Source organism: Protopterus annectens, chromosome 5.part0 (assembly GCF_019279795.1).
Source record: "Protopterus annectens isolate FY-2018-M chromosome 5.part0, PAN1.0, whole genome shotgun sequence".
Taxonomy (NCBI): Eukaryota; Metazoa; Chordata; order Ceratodontiformes; family Protopteridae; genus Protopterus; species Protopterus annectens.
This window is the reverse complement of record NC_056735.1, coordinates 1,075,254,847-1,075,274,936: the sequence shown is the minus strand read 5'-3', so window position 1 is coordinate 1,075,274,936 and position 20,090 is coordinate 1,075,254,847. Positions and strand designations below refer to the sequence as shown.

The following is a 20,090-nucleotide window of genomic DNA, read 5'->3' as shown; positions in this document are numbered from 1 at the left end:
GGCTTTACCATGGAGGCTCCTAACATAACTGAAGAAGGACTTGTGGTTTCCTTTTGTTTTGGAGGCTAGTTTCAACTCATAATTGGCTTTGGAGTTTTTCACTAGTGATCTACTTTGCTTGTTGAGGCAAAGGAGGGAGATTTTCTGATTTGGAATTTATTCCTTTTTACCCTTGGACAACAAGTTGTTGTAAAGCCTGTTGATAGAGGATGTCCACCAGACAGGTTTATGTTTCCTTGAGGAGCAGGTTTTAGTTCTGTTGGGTATGGCTGAGTCCATGCAGTTGTAGAAGTGCTTCTATATTGCACTGGCATACTGTTCAGCATAGCTGTCTGCATCCTCTGAGGGGAGCGGTGGAGTGAAGCTGTTGGTAGTCGGTTTTTGAGAAGTTTTTTAGCCTGGTAATGGCTGGGGAGTAGTTGGCTGGAATAGAAACGTTGAATGAGACAGACTGATGAACAGATCTCACCAGAGAAGAATATACTATGGGAATGGTGCAGCAGTCACCCATATTGGTTAGAACCAAGTCCAGTATGTTATCTCCCCTTGTGGAGGATGAGAGCAGCTGGTCTAGTGCATTAGAGTTGATGAAGTCAAGGAATCTTTGGGTGAGTGCATTAGTGCAAGATTAGTTCGCCCAGTCTATGGTGGGGTAATTGAAGTCATCAAGGATCAGGATGTTAGGGGATACCTTGATGGAGTCAAGTAGGTCCAGGTAGGAGGTGAGGGTGTCCTGAGACATGGAGGGGGATCTATAGCTGGCTATAACTTGGATAGATGTCTTGCCAAATGTCAGTTGCACCTGGAGTAATTCCAGTGCATCATGCTGGTAAACCAGTCTGGAGTTGTGTCTGTCTTTAATGAAGATAGAGACTTCACCATCCTTTGCACTTCAGCAAATTTGAGGAAGGAAACAGAACAACAGTGAAGAAAATTCCAATCGGCCATAACGAGAAGATGCTCACCCTCAACCCAGCTGATGTCCAGAGGACACTGTGCAGAGTTAACCTGAGAAAAGCGGTTGGGCCTGACAACATCCTAGGGTGAGTGCTCAGGGACTCTGCAGCCCAACTAACAAATGTTCTCATGGTTATCTTCAATAACTCTCTGAGCCAGCAAATTGTTCCAAAATGCTTCAAGGACACTAAAGTCATTCCATAACCAAAGAAGTCTCCAACATCTTGTCTAAATGACTAGTGCCCTATAGCCCTCACCTCCACAGTGATGAAGTGCTTTGAAAGGCTGGTCAAGGATGCCATAACATCTGGACTGCCTGCTGATTCTGACCTTATGCAGTTTGCTTACTAAGCAAACTGCTCTCTAGCACTCCATCTCTCTGCCATCTCTCTAGCACTCCATCTATCTCTGGACCACCTTCAGAATAAAAACTTCTACATGAGGGTACAATTCATTGACTTCAGCTCTGCTTTTAACACAGTAATCCCTCTTCATCTGGTAATGAAGCTACTCTAACGAGGGGTCAACACTCCAGTTTGTAACTGGATTCTTGACTTTCTCACAGACAGACCTCAAAAAGGGTGAGCAGGAAATAACTCCTCGGATAGCATCAATCTTAATGCTGGAGTCCCACAAGGATGTGTACTAAGTCTCTTGCTGTTCACCCTGTTTACACATGATTGTACAGCCTGGTACAATACAAACCACATCATCAAGTTTGCTGATGACACAACAGTGGTGGGCCTCATTAGTAATGATGATAAAACAGCATATAGAGATGAAGTGGAACAACTGATTACCTGATGTGGAAAAAAACAACTTAGCACTAAACATAAACAAGACAAAAAGAGATAATTGTGGACTACAGGAAAAATCGTAAGTAACATTATCCCCTTACCATCAATGGGAAACAGTGGAGAGAATAAGAAGTTTCTGGGAGTGCACATTGATGAAGACTTGTCTTGGAACACCAATACAAATGCCATACTCAAGAAAGAGCACCAGAGATTGCACTTTTTGAGAAGACCCCTCCACAGTTCTCTATACCTTCTACTATGGCATGGAAGCTGCTCTACCTCTGAGTGCAAATCCCTCCAGAGAGTGGTGAAGACAGCCGAGAGGATCATCAAGACCACCTTACCACCTATCCATGACTTGTAGTGATCCACATGTCTCAGCAGGGCCAGAGGAATAATTAAAGACTGCACTCACCTTGCTTACAGACTGTTCCTGCATCTATTATCCAGAATGCACTTCTGAAGCATACGTTGCAGAACTACAGGATTCAGGAACAACTTCTTCCATAATGTCATCAGGCTGCTGAACTCTAGTGACAACTATGCTCCATGATGGCCATCTGGGTTAGCAGAAACTGTAGTAGCTTGTCTCATAGTATGCATTAACCTGGTTACCAGCCTCATCTAATACTTGTAGGCCATCTAAAGCAGTAACAATGCAGTAAAATATCTCTTCTTTCAATGCAATACATGTTATAAATTCATAAATTAATCATAGTGCAATACTCTAAGGTGCATTGTGCAATACTGTGATGTTCACATAGCAATACTTAAATGTCTCTTTCTGAGAAAGGATCAATGCAATGTCTTAACCAAGTACCTGTGCAATACTAAAGTCTCATGCAAGTAAATGCTCACTGCGAAAAGTGTTAAAATGTGTTTTTAATTTTGTACTGTATTAGTCTATCTACCTGCATGTCTGTGATGTAATAGCTAGGTGTTATAGCTCTAAAGGTCTGTGAAAATAGTCTATATGTTGTCTGCACATTGAGTCTGGACACATGGAATTTGGTTCTGTTTTTGCACTTGTGCAATTTCTGAATGACAATAAAGTTTACTTTGACTTTTGACTTTTGAGTAAGGAGGAATAAGGAATGAAAAGCTACTTGTTCACATTTAAGGATATAGTTTATTCTGGTTGTGAGCAATAACAGAGACAGATTATAGCTAAGAAGTCTTTCAGAGTTATTTTTAAAGATGGGAGAGAGGGTATTGACCTGATGGATACAGGTAATGAGTTCCAGGCCTTAGCAACCTTATATGAGTACAGATAATGCCCAGCTGATTTGTTAGGTTTGTAGACAGACAAGACATTTTGGTCGCTGGATCACAATGGCCAACTAGGAACATACTTGTGTAGAATATTTTTTAGTGCTGGATAGGCAGATGGATATTAGATAATTTTATAGGTGGTAAGAAGCTATGTATTTATATTGTAGTTGATATAGGTTCATAGGTGTGTACAAGACTAATGGCCCTGGAGCCTTTACAAGCCTAGCCCATAGGATTACCCTGGCATCGTGCCACCCGACCTTAGTTCCCAGTGCCTCTGTCAAGTAGAGTCACTGAAGTGATCCACGGGGTGAACTTTCTATTTCCCATCCACTCATCAAGATTTCTCTTGAAGATGGCCAGTGAGGTGCTCCGCTTGACACGTATGGGAAGTCTATTCCATAGCATGGGCAATCTCTGGGTTATGAACCTGTCCCTCCAGTTTGTTCTTTGATTGTGGTAATGAGGTTGAGGTCTCTGGAGCGTGTAGTGTGGAGGGATTGGGATTTCTTTAGATGTAGCATTTCTAACAGAGCTGGGTCAGACATGGCTTTGTACATCAAGCAGAGATCGCCTCTAAGTAAGCGATATGAGACAGAGAATAGTTGGAGTTTTTTGAGTCGGTCCATATAGGACAAGTGTTTAAGGCCTAAGATCCTCTTTGTGAGGTATTTTTGTAGCCTCTCCAGTTGTTGTAGGTGCCTAGTGAGATACATGCCAAATGGAGCATTGTACTCGATGACTGGCCTAATGAGGAAAGAGTAGAGGGAGACAATGACCTCTTTCTTCCTGGATGCAAAACCCTTAATAATGAGATGTGCCACATAGAAGGACTTTCTGACCACAGTGGCAATGTGGTGGTCAAAAGAGAGGTTGCTGTCAACCTGTGTTCCCAAATCTCTTATGACGCCTTCTGTGTTCAGTGGACTACCATTGATGTGGTAATTCATGGGAACTGGGTTTTTCCCAAAGGGGATGATGACACATTTTTTGGCATTGAGCTTAAGGCCATGGTTCTGACACCAGTCATTGGTCTCGGTGAGGCCTTTCTGTAGGATGTCAACATCACTTGGGGATTTAATTATAGCTCCCAACTTGCAATTGTCTTCGAACTTTGTCAGCCAGAGTCCCTTCGTGTTGGCCTGGACTTCAGAGAAGTAGATACCAAACAGGAGAGGACCCAGGACTGAACCCTGTGGAACTCCACTCGTGACTGGTTGACAATCTGACTTGGAGTGAGCTACTTTCACACTGTGGATTCTATCTGTGAGCCAGTTTGCAACTCACCTAGTGATATAGGGGTTGATGCCTAGCTTAGTGAGTTTTTCTATGATTCCTGTGTGGGGAATGGTATCAAAGGCCTTGGCCAGATCAAGGTAGGCTGTATGAACCACCTTGCCTTCATCCACAGCTCTGGTGACTGACTCAAATAAGTCGACGAGGTTGAGGAGGCATGATCTATCCTTCACAAAACCAAACTGTGTGGGATCCAGAGTTTGGAGGTTCCCTATATCTTTGTTTATTAGGTCTATGATGATGTTTTACATAGCTTTGCATATCAGACTTGTCAGACTAATGAAGCGATAGTTCCCAGGGTCTGTAGTCACTCCTCCTTTGTGGAGAGGGATGACTGTAGCAGTGCACCATTCGGTAGGGACAAAGCCTGAGGTGAGGCTGTGATTGAACAGGGCACACAGGTGAGGTGCCAGTTCACTCTGTATTTCATGTCCATAGAAGCTGTATTCTTGGCCTTGGACAGTGCTGTTTTATCCTTTGAAGTAGTAACATTGGGTGCCTGGCAATCTACTGATATTGTGATTGGTTCTTTGGTGGGGGAGAGAGGGGTAAAGTTGGCACTGAATCTGTCGGCAGTTCTAACCAATTTAGGCTTTTTAGTGTTATACAGTGGTGGGTTCAGAAAGTGGTATTTGCTGAAAATTTAGCAACTTTGTTATAGCATTGTTCAAGTTTTAATTTTGTGAAACCTGGAGGTTAATAAAGATGGCAGCACCACGAAGAAGTGTGGGGAGTAGTGGCAAGTATCATTTTAGTTGCGTCAGTGAGAAAGGTTTTGACTGTAAAGCATTCCTAGTTTTTGATGAGTTTTTCTTATGCAATTCCGTATATGCAGGTCAAATGTAAGCTTATTATCCACTATCATCCCTAATAATGTGCTATGAGAAGTAACTTCATTGGTTGCATTATCAACAGAGAGAGGACTTTATTTATTTATTTTATTTCATGAGAAAGGGATTTGAGGAAAAAGTAGTGGTTTGGCCTTTTTAGATTGGGCATGCATTGTGAATTATGAAGCCATGTTACAGTAGCTGTTAAAGTTTCCTGAGTAATGTTTTTTAGAGGTATACTATGTTGTCAGATGTAAAAATGAGAGTGGAATCATCTGTGAATTTTATTAGGGTGGCCTGTTGTGTGGCTATATAGAGGGACAAATTATAGCTGAGAGCAATCAGTTTATAGCGATGAACAAGGAGATAAGAAGTGAAACTGGTTTTCTGCCAATTCCTAAGGTTAAATAACTAGCATATGCAGCAATGTCTATTGGTCAAGAAAAAGGGCACAGTGGTCAGCTTAGTTCTGGTCCTTAGAGTGAACGTGTTATTTCACAGAACCTTTCAATCACAGAGCAGGCATGTATTTGACTGATTAAAGTTAATTGACAGCAAGATTGTTAATGATAAATGTGCTTACATTGTACAATGACAAAATTCCCTGTAGACTTGTAGGTGTAGGGCCTTGTGGCAGAGCTCCTGCAGTATCAAAGTCAAATTACTGACTGCAGTCTCTAAAATGAAAGAAAGATAAAAACTCTGCTAAACTGTAATATATTGAGGAAATACAGTTAGTACTTACTATACAAAACAGAGATAGAGGAAGGAGCACAGTATGTCAGAGCAAGAGAATACAGGGGAAGTATAAGAGTAGAGTGATGATAAGACACTTTATGAATGTAAGCTCAAAGTAATTTTAGCAGGGAGTATACTGATAGAGAACCAGAGTAACAGTGCAAATATATAGCTGTATTGAACAAATTATTAGAACATGGCACTACACTGATAAGCACAATATAAAACCATTTTCTGAAAAAAACAAAAAAATATATACTTGGTTTCCCATCTTTCTAAGCTAGTATAGTCCAGTTTTCAGGTTTGTGCTGAATTCAGGTCTGTGTTACAAGTTTCTGTGTTTACCCATACCTTACTTGGATAGAAGGAAGTTTCTCTGTTCACCTGTGAGATAGAGTAGCTTTGAGCAGCCTATCTGTCCCCGGAGGAGTGGTTTCAGCCCAGAAATAAGTAGTTTATTGGCCATTTGGGGTAAATTGCTATCTCTTTCATTTCCCTGCTATAAAACCCACATTTGTGAGGTTTTTGCACTTGTATACAGCTCAGCAAGCTCCTCTCTGGTGCCCTGCAGAGTTCTACAGCAGCAGAGAGATAAAAGAGAGACTTTGCAGTGATTAAGTATAATTTTTCTGCATTTTCTTGCTGCCTTTAACTAATTCATCCTAAAATACCATTTTTTAGTTTCTGTGATTTAAAAAGCTTGTTTCAGCTACATATTGTACTTATTTTACTGCTTGCACTTTAACAAAGTCATTTTTGTGTTTAAATTAGCTGTTTAATTGTTGTAGGCTACACACTCAAGTGTGATAGCCATTTCTGTGCATTTAAAGTTTTTTTTATTGTATCTGCTTTATTTTCTGCAAAAAAACAAAAAAGCAAAAAAAAAATACTTGTTTTCCCACCTTTTTAAGCTAGTATAGTCCAGTTTTCAGGTTAGTGCTGAATTCAGGGCTGTGTTACAAGCTTCTGTGTTTGCCCATACCTTACTTGGATAGAAGGAAGTTTTTCTGTTCACCTGTGAGAGAGGAGAGCTTTGAGCAGCCTATCTGTCTCTGGAGCAGTGGTTTCAGCCCAGAAATAAGTAGTTTATTGGTCATTTTGGGCTAATTTATATGTCTTTCATTTCCCTGCTATAATACCCGCATTTGCTCGGTTTTGCGCACCGGGCAGTGCTGGTTAGCTAGGGTATAACTATTCCTGGCTCCACAAAGTCTGCTCTTCAAGTTTTCCCTTGGAACTAGACAAACTTTCAACTTAAGCACTCAAACCATTCACTTCTCAGCCTGGCACTTGCTCAAAACACATAGCAAGCACTAATAAAACTTAGCACTAGACCCCCCCCTATGCTGTAGAGAAGGACAAGGCTGTCTATTCAACCTTACCAGCCAATCAGTAAAACAGTTCACTGTACCTATCCAGGCATGTCCAAAGGGCAGTTTCAGGTGTACTCTCTGGTCCAACTGGTGAATCTGGGCATTTTGAGGCAATGCTACAACTGCCTCATGTACACAGACAACCCTCTCCTCCTACCACCAAACACTAATACATGCGAGAGATGCAAGTATACAGCCAAACTGGAAGCTAAGCTCTCTCAATCCCAAGACTGGACTAGAGAGTCAAGAGGAGAAGGGAATTAATTGCATCACACCACCAGCCTCACATAGACCTATGAAACCAGCACTAGCAAAAAACACACATAAATACACAAAAACATACTCTGAGGCTCTAAATAAAAATCTTCAAAAGCAACAGAGACCTCCAAAGCAGACATCCAGGCAACCTCCACCCCCAACACAAACCATGAAATGCATACTTCACAACACCAGTGCGCCATGCAATCACAGCCCTTAAGGCAAAATAACATACCCAACATACTAGTAATAGGTGACTCCATAGTCAGGCACACTTACGTCACACTCACTAGGCTGAACAAGGAGAAGGTTACTGTTAGCTGCCTGTCGGGTGCCAGGATCCGCTACATAACACAAGCACTCAGGTCACTCCAGAACAAGTACAAATACAACTCTGTCATTGTCCATGTTGGTGTGAATGACCTGAGCCGTACCTCCCTGGACTACATGAAAAGAGACATGGAGGAGCTCTCTGATCACGTAGCCCAGGCCGGTATGACCCTGACCCTGAGTAGCATCCTGCCCTCACCAAGAATGATACCATGGTATAAAGAAAGAATTATCAATTTTAACAATTGGCAAAGCTTCTGGTGTCATTCAAAGGAGATCCAGTGTCTGTTAGCCTGGGATGACATGCTCGACAAGCCATGCTGCTTCGCTAGAGGCAACTTGCACCTGTCACCCCTAGGCTTTTGAATACTGGCCAAGGCTCTTGCCACCCCCAAGGCTCAAAAGACAAACCCACTGCTGTAAATAGCACAAGTAACAAAAACTGAGGGTAATGCTACTCAATGCCAGAAGTCTAAACCTCAAAATGCATGCACTCAAGGCACTCCTCAGTATGGAGGAAATCTATATATGTGCAGTAAGAGAAACCTTGTTTAAGGCTCCAGAGAGCACCCCAGCACTACCAGGCTACAACTCATACCATACATTTCGGCGACAAAACCCAGACCGAAATACAAAAGGTGGGGGCGTATCCATATTCATCAAGAATACCCACACCTCCAGGTTAGTGGCACAGCATGATCCTTCAGAGATCATCCACGTGCAACTAACAATGGGAAAAACTGCAATTCAAATTGTAGCTTGCTACAGATCACCCACCATGTCCCAGGACACCCATTCTGCATTTCTGGAAACACTGGGAAGCATAAAAGTCCTACCAAACACCCTGTTATTGGGTGATTTCAATTACCCAAACATTAACTGGGAGAACTACTCAAGTAAAAACTCCCTTGTCCAACATTTCCTTGAATTTATAAACTCAAATGCCCCGGATCAACTGATTAACACCCCCAAGAGAGGTGACAACATATTGGATCTGGTCATCAACAACATGGGTGACCGGGGTTCCACACCGGAGGTCAACCCCTCGCTGGTTAGATCTGACCATAAACTAATCACTCTGGTTATCCACATTCCACTCCAACCCCTGGTCAAAGAAACCACAGTGAAAAACTTTTCAAAAGCAAACTTCACATTACTTGAGACCGAGGTGGAAAGTTTCAAAGCCCCCATGCTAAAGGATAACGCTGTCCAAGCTGCAAAATCCTTTACTAATGCACTCTGTGGGCACCTACAAAAATGCATGGATCATGCTATCCCAAGCAAAACCAAGACTCACTCCTTCAAGAAAAGGAAACCAGTCTGGTGGACCCCTGCCATAAACAAGTTATACAACAGAAGGAAGAAACTAGTACAGAAAAGAGTAAAATCCCAAGAAGGGAAGACATCCCTGATCAGTCTTAGCAATAAACTATGATCCCTCATAAAATCATCCAAGGCTAGCTTCAAAAGAAAAATTGCCAAGGACTCCAAAGATAACCACAAGGCATTCTTTAGCAATGTCAAGAATCTAAGTGGCAATTCTCAGATCTGCTCAGAGTTAGTGCAGAATGGCACAAAATATACTGAACCGACCAACATCACCAACATCCTGGCAGACCGGTTCAGTGCAATCATTACCCCCCTCTCACCCCCAAAAGGGCCCATAACTATACCAGAAGAATGTAGTGCCCCTGAAATCACAGACACTCAGGTCAAAACAGCCCTCTCCAAAGCCAAAAACACAGCATGGGACTGGACAGTGTCCCAGGCTGCATCCTACATGAGCTCCAAGATGAACTAACCCCTCACCTAAGCACACTGTTCAAACTCAGCCTCTCCACAGGCTATGTGCCCATATAGTGGTGCACAGCAATGGTTATTCCACTCCACAAAGGTGGAGCCACAACAGACCCTGGGAACTATTGCCCTATAAGCCTGACTAGCTTGGTCTGCAAGGCTATGGAGTACATCATCATGGATATAATTAACAGAGACATTGGGAACCTCCAAACAATGGACCCTACCCAGTTTGGCTTTGTTAAGGGCAGATCATGCCTCCTAAACCTGGTGGACATCTTTGAGACAGTTACAAAGGCTATAGACGAGGGAAAGGTGGTCCACACAGCCTACCTAGACCTCTCAAAAGGCCTTCGACACCATTCCCCATTCAGGTATTATAGACAAGCTCACTAGCCTGAACATAAATCCCTACGTCATGAGATGGGTTGCCAACTGGCTCATGGACAGAACCCACATGGTAAGAGTAGCAGGAGCTAGGTATGACTCTAAACCAGTTACAAGTGGTGTTCCCAAGGGCTCAGTCCTTTGACCTCTCCAGCTGGAAAAGACCACAGAAGTACCTCACCAAGAGGATCATTAGCCTCAAACAGATGCCCTATGCAGCTCGACTGAAGAAACTCCAGCTGTACTCGGTTGCATACCGCCTACTCAGAGGTGATCTCTGTGTGACATACAAGGCCATGTCCAACCCAGAATTGATGGACATGCTCCATTTAAAAGAAACCATATCCCCTTGATCCACACACTCTAGGGATCTAAACCTCACCACAACAATAAATAGGACATGCTGGAGAGATAGATTCCTGTCCCAGAGACTTTCCATGCTCCGAAACAAGATTCCAGTCTACATTAGGCAGAGCTCCTTGCTAACCGTCTTCAAGATAAACCTTGACAAGTGGATGGGAAACAGAAAGTTTACCCCAGGGATCACTTCAATGGCTCTGCTGGACAGAGGCACAGGGAACTAATCTAAGGGGGTGGCGAAAGCCAACACATTCCTGCTAGGCTTATAAATGCCTTTGGGCAGATCGCCTAGTACCTACCTATGAACTTAATAACATTCATGGGATTAACCATTATATAAAAACAGTGTTATACGTACACCAGAACACCAGCAACCCACATTACATACATATGTGTTATAGGGAAACATGCTTTGCATACATAAAGCTTAATCAATCTGAATGAAATTGTTACAAATTTAACATACTACCAAAGTCTTTATACTGTTCTACACAGTCTTAGAACAAATAGAAATGTAATAATATTAGAAATATACCTGTTCTATGATGGAAGATTGTGACTGAGTGTAAGAGGAAACAACACTGAGGGGATATTTAGCAATACATTCTACTACAATTACCATCCAACCTTCAGGTCATATTATAATTGAAACCAATCAATTTATAGCCATTACAAAGCAAATAACGAAGAGATACAAAATAAAACAGGTTTTCTGTCATTTTCGGAGGCTAAATAACTGGCATGTGCAGTATGGTCTACTGGTCAAGCAAAAGAGGACAGTGGCCAACTTAGTAATAGGTCCTTAGAGTGTATGTATTATTTCACAGAGACTTGCAATCCCAGAGCAGGCATGCATTCAACTGATTAAAGTTAAAAGACAACAAAGTTCTTCATGATAAATCATACAATGATTTACATTATACAATGGCAAAATTCTCAGTAAACTTATAAGAGTCGGGCCTTGTGGCAAAGCTCCTGCAGTATTGAGGTCGTATGTAGTGACAGGAGGCTCTGAAATGAAAGAAACAGAAAGACTCTACTAAACTGTAACATTATATTGAGGCAATACAGTTAGTACTTACACAAAACAGAGATGGAGGAAGGACCACAGTAAGTTAGAGCAAGAGAATACGAGTGAAGTATGACAGCAGAGTGATGGTAAGAAAGTTTATGAATGCAAGTTCAAAGTAGTTTTAGCAGGGAGTATACTGATAGAGAACCACAGTAGTGCAGTGTAAATATTAGGCTGTATCAAGCAAATTATCACAACATGGCACTACACTGATAAGCACAATATAAAACCAGCACTCAGTAAACATTCATGGGATTAACCAGTATGGCACATCAGTGTTATATATTTATTTATTTATTTATTTAAATTTGTTGACCGGGAGTGTCTGACTGGACGTAGGTCCATTTTCAGCGGAGGCCCGGGGGGAAAAGCTCCACAGTTAAAATAAACAGACAGTATTTACATTGGATTACATAGTGATTAACAATTTACATAGCAATTACTTACAACATATTTACAGATGAAGAACATAGTACATCAGTAGACAACTAGAATCTTTATCTGTGAAGTGCGTACCAGACATTAACAAATGTTACAAGAAGAAGAAGTTTGTGCTGTATAATAAGTACTGGCTTATGAGCATCTGAGCTTGCTATAATCAAGGTAGTTAGTGGAGTGGAAAGAAAGGTAGTGGTTGGATGGGGTGGATGATATTAGAGTGGGAGTTGCAAGGGCATAGCCAGCATGTTTTTAGTTGCGCTTTTAGTAAAGTTTTGAAGTGGGTGCATGATGGTATGGAGGTAATTGTGGGTGGGAGTGAGTTCCATAATTTGGCTATGGCGCAAGAGAATAGTGCTTCACTAGCAAAGTTATTGGCTTTAGTATATAGTCTATATATCAATACCAGAACACCAGCAACTCAAATTACATACATGTGTTTAAAGGGAAACATGCTCAGCAAACATAAACCTTAATTGACTGAATTAAATTGTTACAAATATAACATACTGTTAAAGTCTTTTTACTGTTTTACATGGTCTTAGAACAAATAGAAATGTAATAACATCTGACACATACCTGCTCTATGATGAAAGATATTGACTGAGCGTAAGAGGAGAAAACACTGAAAGGATATTTAGCAATACATTCTACTGCTGTGACCATCCGACCCTCAGATCAAATTATAACTGAAAGCAATCAGTTTATAGTTAGTACAAAGCAATTAACAATGAGATATGGAGTAAAACATGCTTTCTGTCATTTCCTGAGGTTAAATAACTGACATATGCAGTATAGTCTACTGGTCAAGAAAAGGGAGACAGTGGCCAGCGTAGTAAGGAGTCTTTATAGTGCACATTTAATTTTTAATTTTAATAACAGAGTATGCATGCATTTGACTAATTAACGTTAATAGATGGCAAGGCACTTCATTTAATTGTGCTTATATTATACGACAAAATTAACAGCAAATATGTAGGAGTAGAGCCTTGTCGTAGAGCTCCTGCAAGACTGAGGTCAGATGTAGATGCTATTTTACATTGACAAAATTCTCAATAAACTTGTAGGAGTACTGGAACCAATAATCCAAAAAATAGCCAAAGCAACTAGCTTCCTTATTATTAAAGATGTTAACAAACCACCATAGAAACTTCCACCTTGGCAAATACACTTTCAAAACCCTCACAAATAAATGAACACTCTATTGTTCTGGATGAACAAGATGAACAAGTTATCACCTCTTATATATGTAGCTGCAAAACAAACAAAAAAATGTCACCATCTTACAAACCACCTCCAATAAAATCTGCCAGTTTATTACCAACAACAAAGAAAAACAGCTAGGACCAGGTCTAAGGTTAACTGCCACTCCAGGCACAAAATATTCACAAAGGGCAAGGTAAAGCCCAGTGGTCAGGAACTCTAGGCAGGAAATAATAAGTAGCAAACTTGTTTATTTAGAATACAACACGTATGAAAAACAGTGAATGCAAACATTACCAAACAATGACTTCTATGAAAATAAATACATTGAATGGCCATAGTCAGCCAACATCACAAACACAACTAACCAAGGTGGGGAGGATGAACCCCCATACCTCCTTACTATATATACCAACTCCAAGATCGCACTACAGTGAGGAATAGGACAGATTTGCAAGTTTTTCCTTCACTTACCTTATGTGTCCTGTTACTTCTTGGTTGCTGGCCAACCATGACAATTCAATGTATTTATTTTCGTAGAAGTCATTGTTTGGTAATGTTCGCATTTAATGTTTCCTGTTCACAGTTTAACCATTCGCATTTTTTTTATTTTTGGTAAGCAAACATAGACCATATGTAATAAGCTTACCTTCTCAGACAGATTTCTTCTACTCTTCATTAATAATGTGCTCCAAGCCTCATCACTCACCAAGTTAAACAGTGGATGTCTAGCAGTGACCGTGCCAACAGTGTTTCCAAATTCCTGTCTCAGGTTGTAATCAAATACTTTGCTTTAACTAGTTGTAAGCTCTCTCACTCACCGTCTTGCTTGAAACACTAGAATCTGTAAGCATTTTACCTTAATACTTGTGAGCTTCATTTCTGGTTTGAGCTTATTCTTCTCCGAGCCAGTATGTAAGATGTACATGAATATTTTCTGCTTATGAGTTTTCACATTTGCTATCTGCTTTTGAGGCTTCTGTCACAGTGGTAATCTTTTCATTTTATTCAGTCTCTGCATGGTACTCTGCTAGCCTAGTCTATGTTTTGTGCTTATTTACCAACATTTTGCAAAGTGAGTTTACTTTTTACAATTCATATATATTTTATATCTTCTTGGGCAAATATTATAACAAATTAGTCCCACAATTTCTGCACATTGAAATTCATCCTGTAGCATTCATATAATCTGTGATATCTGTTATTATTCCTGCTTTTTATTTGCAGCTGATGAAAAATAATATCAAATGGTGCCTGCTCTAAATTCTTCTAGCTAACAACATGGGTTAAATATTCAGTCACATCACTACTCTTCATGTCTAGACAGCATACATCCATTTAGTGAATGTTTTCATTCACTGTTACTTAAAACATTTTTAAATAGTGCAGCATTACTTTGACTAGATACTTGGAAAGGGGTAGAGCTTCAAGGTTATGCGGATACAGTCCCTATAGGGAATCTGTTATTTAGGTTAGAAGGGAGAATTTTAATTATCTTTGTCTTAGCTTAATCCTTTGAACCCCAAGTTATGGACCTGCTGTCTCATACAGATTCTTTCAAATATGTCACATGATATCTTCAGTGCATAAGTTCATAAACTATTGTTAGATTGTAGCTAGGTTATTGTGACAGCTAGTTAGTTCTGCTGACATTAGCTCTGTAATATATATATATATATATATATATATATATATACTTCAGTTAGTACATTTCCAAATCAAAACACAGTAATAACCCTATGTGAGTTTTTTTATTGTACTGGCAGTGCAGAGTACTATATAAATTCTGTGGCTCAGGACTATGAAATAAAGCCTTAACATTGTGGTATAGTCTGTATATATATAAAAATACAGTATGCACTTTGGTAGTATAGCATAATTAGCACATGTTCCCACTGAGACACATGTGCGTGCTAAATGCAAACAGGCAATCACAAACTTGTTCCTATGGTCTGTGCATATCTCATATTGCTCTCTCATAGTGTAAAAGTGTATAATAATGTAGACCTTAATTGAATGTAACTAATGCTCCTAGTCATTTTTTCATGGGGATGGTCTGTCTAGCAAATAGAAATAATATCCCTCTTAATTTATTAATATATCTTAATATATTGAAAAAAGTCACAAAGATTTTTAAACATAATAACTTCTGGGATGTGGTCAAGCTGATAAAAACATTCCTGGGGTCAAGGACAGCAAATGTATTAAGGAATTAGCTGCACAATTTATATTACATACAGTACATTTATATTTACCATGTTTGATATAATGTGTTTTAAATATGTCATGCAGATTTTGGCAAATTTGATTCATAATAAAGTTATTTTGCATTAACTTTGTAGAGATGCTTAAATGCTGGTTCTTGTATTTACCAAAATGTGGAAATGCTTTCTTTTGTGCAGTCAGGCACTACTATGTGCAGTCAATATAACCAAGCAATTAGATGCTGAAGTAATGTAATATTACATTCAAGTATTTAAAGGAGAGGTGAAGACTCTACTAAAGTATTAACAGACAAAAATTAATACCATCCCTTGTTCATTCTAGTAGAGAAGATACTAGCTGGTGTTGCTTTTTTCCCCTCTCTTCAAACTTGTAGATTTCAAGACTAGTTGCTAACAAAGTATAAAACTATGTGGTAAGAATTGATATGTCCTGACTTGTTTATAAGGAGAATCCTTTCAATTATGCTCCTTCTTCCTGTTATCTTGTCAGTTCTGTGGGGTTCCTTTCTGTAAATGTATTTGGCTTCAAAGTCTGGGTAACAACAAGAGAAAAGACACCAAGTTGAGATGATTTTGAACCTTTACAGAAGAATTGTAAGTAATTTCATCAGTAAGGCTTCTTCTTATTGTATTTTATTTCCTTTTTATACAGAAATAAAGAAAAAGGAGCTAGTGGATCGGTGTAGGGATTCATCAAGGAGATGAGGGAGTCAATGCATTACACCTACGGTTGTAAATAGCAAAAACAAAAATGATAGACTAGGGAAAATGGCTCTATTATAAGATTACTCTACATTGGAAATTAAAACCACCACAACTATGGATTAGTTTGCGCATGCCTCATTAATCCACCATTTCTTTTTCCTATACCCTATTCCTTATTTTCACATTGCCTTCAGGAATCACAGAATGTAAAGAAATAATAAAAAAAGATTTTATCCAAGGTTGAGCGCTTTCATCCTTTTAACTTCTAAGGACTTCATCAGAACCAAATAAAAGCATGATTACTATAATTATATAATCCAACCAATCAAAACACATCATAATTAGCTAATTAATCAATAACAATTGTTAAAGCTACAAAACAAAGTTTAAAAACAACTTCATAAATATTAATAAATACTATGTGAGAGTGATTTCAAATATAAGATAATAAAAATGCATATATGTATATAAATATGTCAGTCATATAAAATAAAAAGTCAAATACTTTCATAGCATAAAGATTAAGATCACTAGTAATGGATACATTTCAATTAAGCCCTGGTAGATCTTGTGCATTAAGATGTAACTGCCACAACAATTTTTTAAATTCTATGACTGATTCCCACAGTCTGCCTCTAGTGTTCCTATTGACTTTTTCTAATACTGCAAAAAAGAACCTATTACAACATTGCAACTCATTTTGTGCTTAAATAAAGAATTTTTTTTTCATTACATCTTTCAGTGTTGTAATTGGGTTTTGTATATACTCCTACTTAAAGTTCTCTCAGTTTTGCCTATATGGAAGGCATCCCAATAGTCACAGTTAGCAATATATATATATATATATATATATATATATATATATATATATATATATATATATATATAAAAATAGAGGTCCATCCCACCAGATTTAATCCCATTTTAGGGCAAAGAATATTGTTTGACAAAACGTCTTCCAACAGTGTATTTAATCAAGGACTGGTCCTTAAATTCTACCCCTTAAATTTACAAGTACAAAAGTTTATTCTAAAATATTGTCCAATATTTGGTATAAATGCTAATGTGTCTAAAGTGGTGTGGGACCGACCACTATTTACAGCTGAGGAAAAATGTAATCATAGTATGACTAGAGGATTACCAAAATGGGAAGCTTAACTAGGCTTAAAAATGCCCTTGTGATTTTTAGCCTATTAAACACCTATAAACCTATAAAATGGTGGAATACCAGGAATTTTAAATTATTTAAAAAGTAGAAAAGCTATTTTTGTATGTATAGAATTTACCCAAGAGCCACCAACTAATCAACATTAAGTAAAGTAAATAAGGAGTTAGAATTACAAACTATGCAAAAGAAAATACACTACTGTGGCAAAGTTGGCTAAAAAGGCATATTATGATTACATCAATTCTCATAAAAGCTCACAGAAACCAATTATGTCTCACAGGAATGAAAGCTGACAGATCCGAAAGATATTGGCAATGTGTTTAGCAAATATTTTAACAATATTAATAACTCCTGTCTCACAAACACATATCGTATAATGAGTAACAAATATTATAACTAAAGGTGACATTTATCTGGTTATAATCCGTAGTTATTAATAAAGTACTGAAGAAAATAAGGAAAAACACATCAATGGGCCTAGATAAAATATTAGTTATTTTGTTATCAAACCTAAAATCAGAATCAATTTCTTTACTACACATTATTTTAAATAAGTTACTTTTGACTTGTGTGATACCTTTAGCATAAAGTTATTGTGTCACTCTGATTCATAAAAAGGGCAGGGTAACTGAGACAACAATTTCAGATCTGTGAGCCCAGCACTGATTTTGGGAAACTTTTATGAAAAGTGGATGATAGAGTTACAGCAAGAAAATACAACTAAAATTGAGTTAATATATATTTATTAATGTAGGTTTATGAAAGAAAGATAAAAGCTTTCTAATATGGTTGAAGTTTATGCTCAAATGCCACTTGCAATATATATGATTCTACCCTGTTGTGTTGTATTTAAAAATATAGCGAAGTTTTTTTAATACCTTACCTCACAATACTTCATTCACTGAATAATGTCAATCAGTGGCCATTTAGGGATGTATCTCAGATGCATTGCAAATTCCTTCCAGTGTCCCACAATGCTCTGTTTTGGGCCTGTATTGATAAATGTCTTTCCTTCTTCCTTTATTTATTTATTTTTAACATCTATCTCAAAATATAAACCCTGCTGTTATGTTGATGGCAAAGTATTTGTTTTTTATTGGTTTGAAGTAAGATTTTTCATGCACTAAATAACTATTATTTCTTACATTTATTTAACTGAATTGCAATTCTTAACACTTATAATTGTGCTATACAGCTAATCGACTACATTTTGCACTGTTATAGAGCTTTTCTTTTACTGTTTCACTAAAATTGTGTACTGTTTTATGCTGTTTTAACTTTATTTCTTATTGGTAGATAGTGTTTCATTAATGTAATTGCATTTTTACTGAATTGCTTAATTGTAAACTGTTTTTTCATACTGAGAGTTGTATGTTCTGTTTGTGAGTGCTCCATCTGTGCATTTTTTGTGAGGTTTCTGTGTTCTAGTCAGGTAGCATAGTCTGGGTAAGGGGCCTGCTGTTATCCAGGCCTAGTTGTTTTGTTTGCTGAGTTTCCTGTGTTTCTGGCAGGCATCTTCTGCTGATAGTGTCTTGTCTTCTCTGTAAATGAGAGTAACAGGGTTGCCTGACCTTCTCTAGCATAAGTGATTTCTTGAAAGAGCAGGGGCTAGCAGAACTGGGTAGTAATTCGAGCTTCTAGATTCTTTCATCTTTTCTGGTATTTAAACCCTGTATCTGTAGGTTGCTTTGCTTGTTTCTACCAGGCTGTGGAGTGGTAATTCATCACTGGGACAAAGCAGAAATTCCCTAAGACTCCAAAAGTGGAATAAGTTATTTCTTACATTTATTTCATCAAATTGCACTTCTTAATGCTTATAATTGTTTTAAACAGCTAAACTGCTATATTTTGCACTGTTATAAAATGTTTTTTACTGTTTCACTGCATTTGTGCACTGTTCTATACTGTTTTAACTGTATTCTTCATGCTAGTGTGTGATTACTGTAATTGAATTTTTACTGAATTACTTTACTATAAACTGTCTTTTTATACTGAGAGTTGTATTTTCTGTTTGTGTGTGCTCCATCTATGCTTTTCTGTGCATCTGTTGTGAGGTTTCTGTGTTCTAGTCAGGAAGCATTGTCTGGATAGAGGCCTGCTGATATGCAGGCCTGGTTGTTTTGTTTGTTGAGTTTCCTGTGTTTCTGGCAGCTACCTTCTTCTGATAGTGTCTTGTGTTTTCTGTAAGTGAGAGTAACAGGTTTCCTGACCTTCTCTAGCATGAGTGATTTTTTGAAAGTGCAGGGGCTAGCAGGACTGGGTATTAATTTTGAGCTTCTAGATTCTTCCATCTTTTCTGGTATTTAAAACTTCTGTCTGCATGAGACTGTGCTTGTTTTTACCAGGCTGTGGAGTGGTAATTCATCACTGGACAAAGCAGAAATTCCCTGAGACTCAAACAGCAGAATTAGTTATGCCTTACATTTATTTCATTGAATTGCACTTCTTAACGGTTATAATTATGCTGTACAGCTAATCTACTAAATTTTACATGGCTATAAAGCTTTCTTACTGTTTCACTGCATTTGTGTACTGTTATATACTGTTTTAACTGGATTTTCCATCGGTATATAGTGTTTCCTTACTGTAATTGCATTGTTTATTTATTTATTTAATTTAACATTATTTTACCAGGATAAATCCAACTGGGCACAAAGTGTCTGTTTTCAGTAGAGTCCTGGGGGAGAAAAACTCCAAGGAAGTTAACGGAGTACATACATGGTTTAGATAACAATATAAAACTGGTATACAAGGTAAGAGAAACAAAGAAGTGCAAGAACAATTTTGTAACACAATAAGATACTCAAACAATAAGACACTCAGGAGTAGAACCCTTATTTACAATATTTACAAAAAAAAGTACATATCAAGTGAGTATATCAGG

At 38.4% G+C, this 20,090-nt stretch overlaps 1 protein-coding gene across 1 annotated transcript in view; it reads left to right on the top strand.

The window, feature by feature from the left end:
- LOC122802322 (interleukin-18 receptor 1-like) overlaps positions 1-20,090 on the top strand; it is a 977,051-nt gene that overhangs the window by 551,917 nt on the left and 405,044 nt on the right. The gene's annotated exons all lie outside the window — the stretch shown is intronic.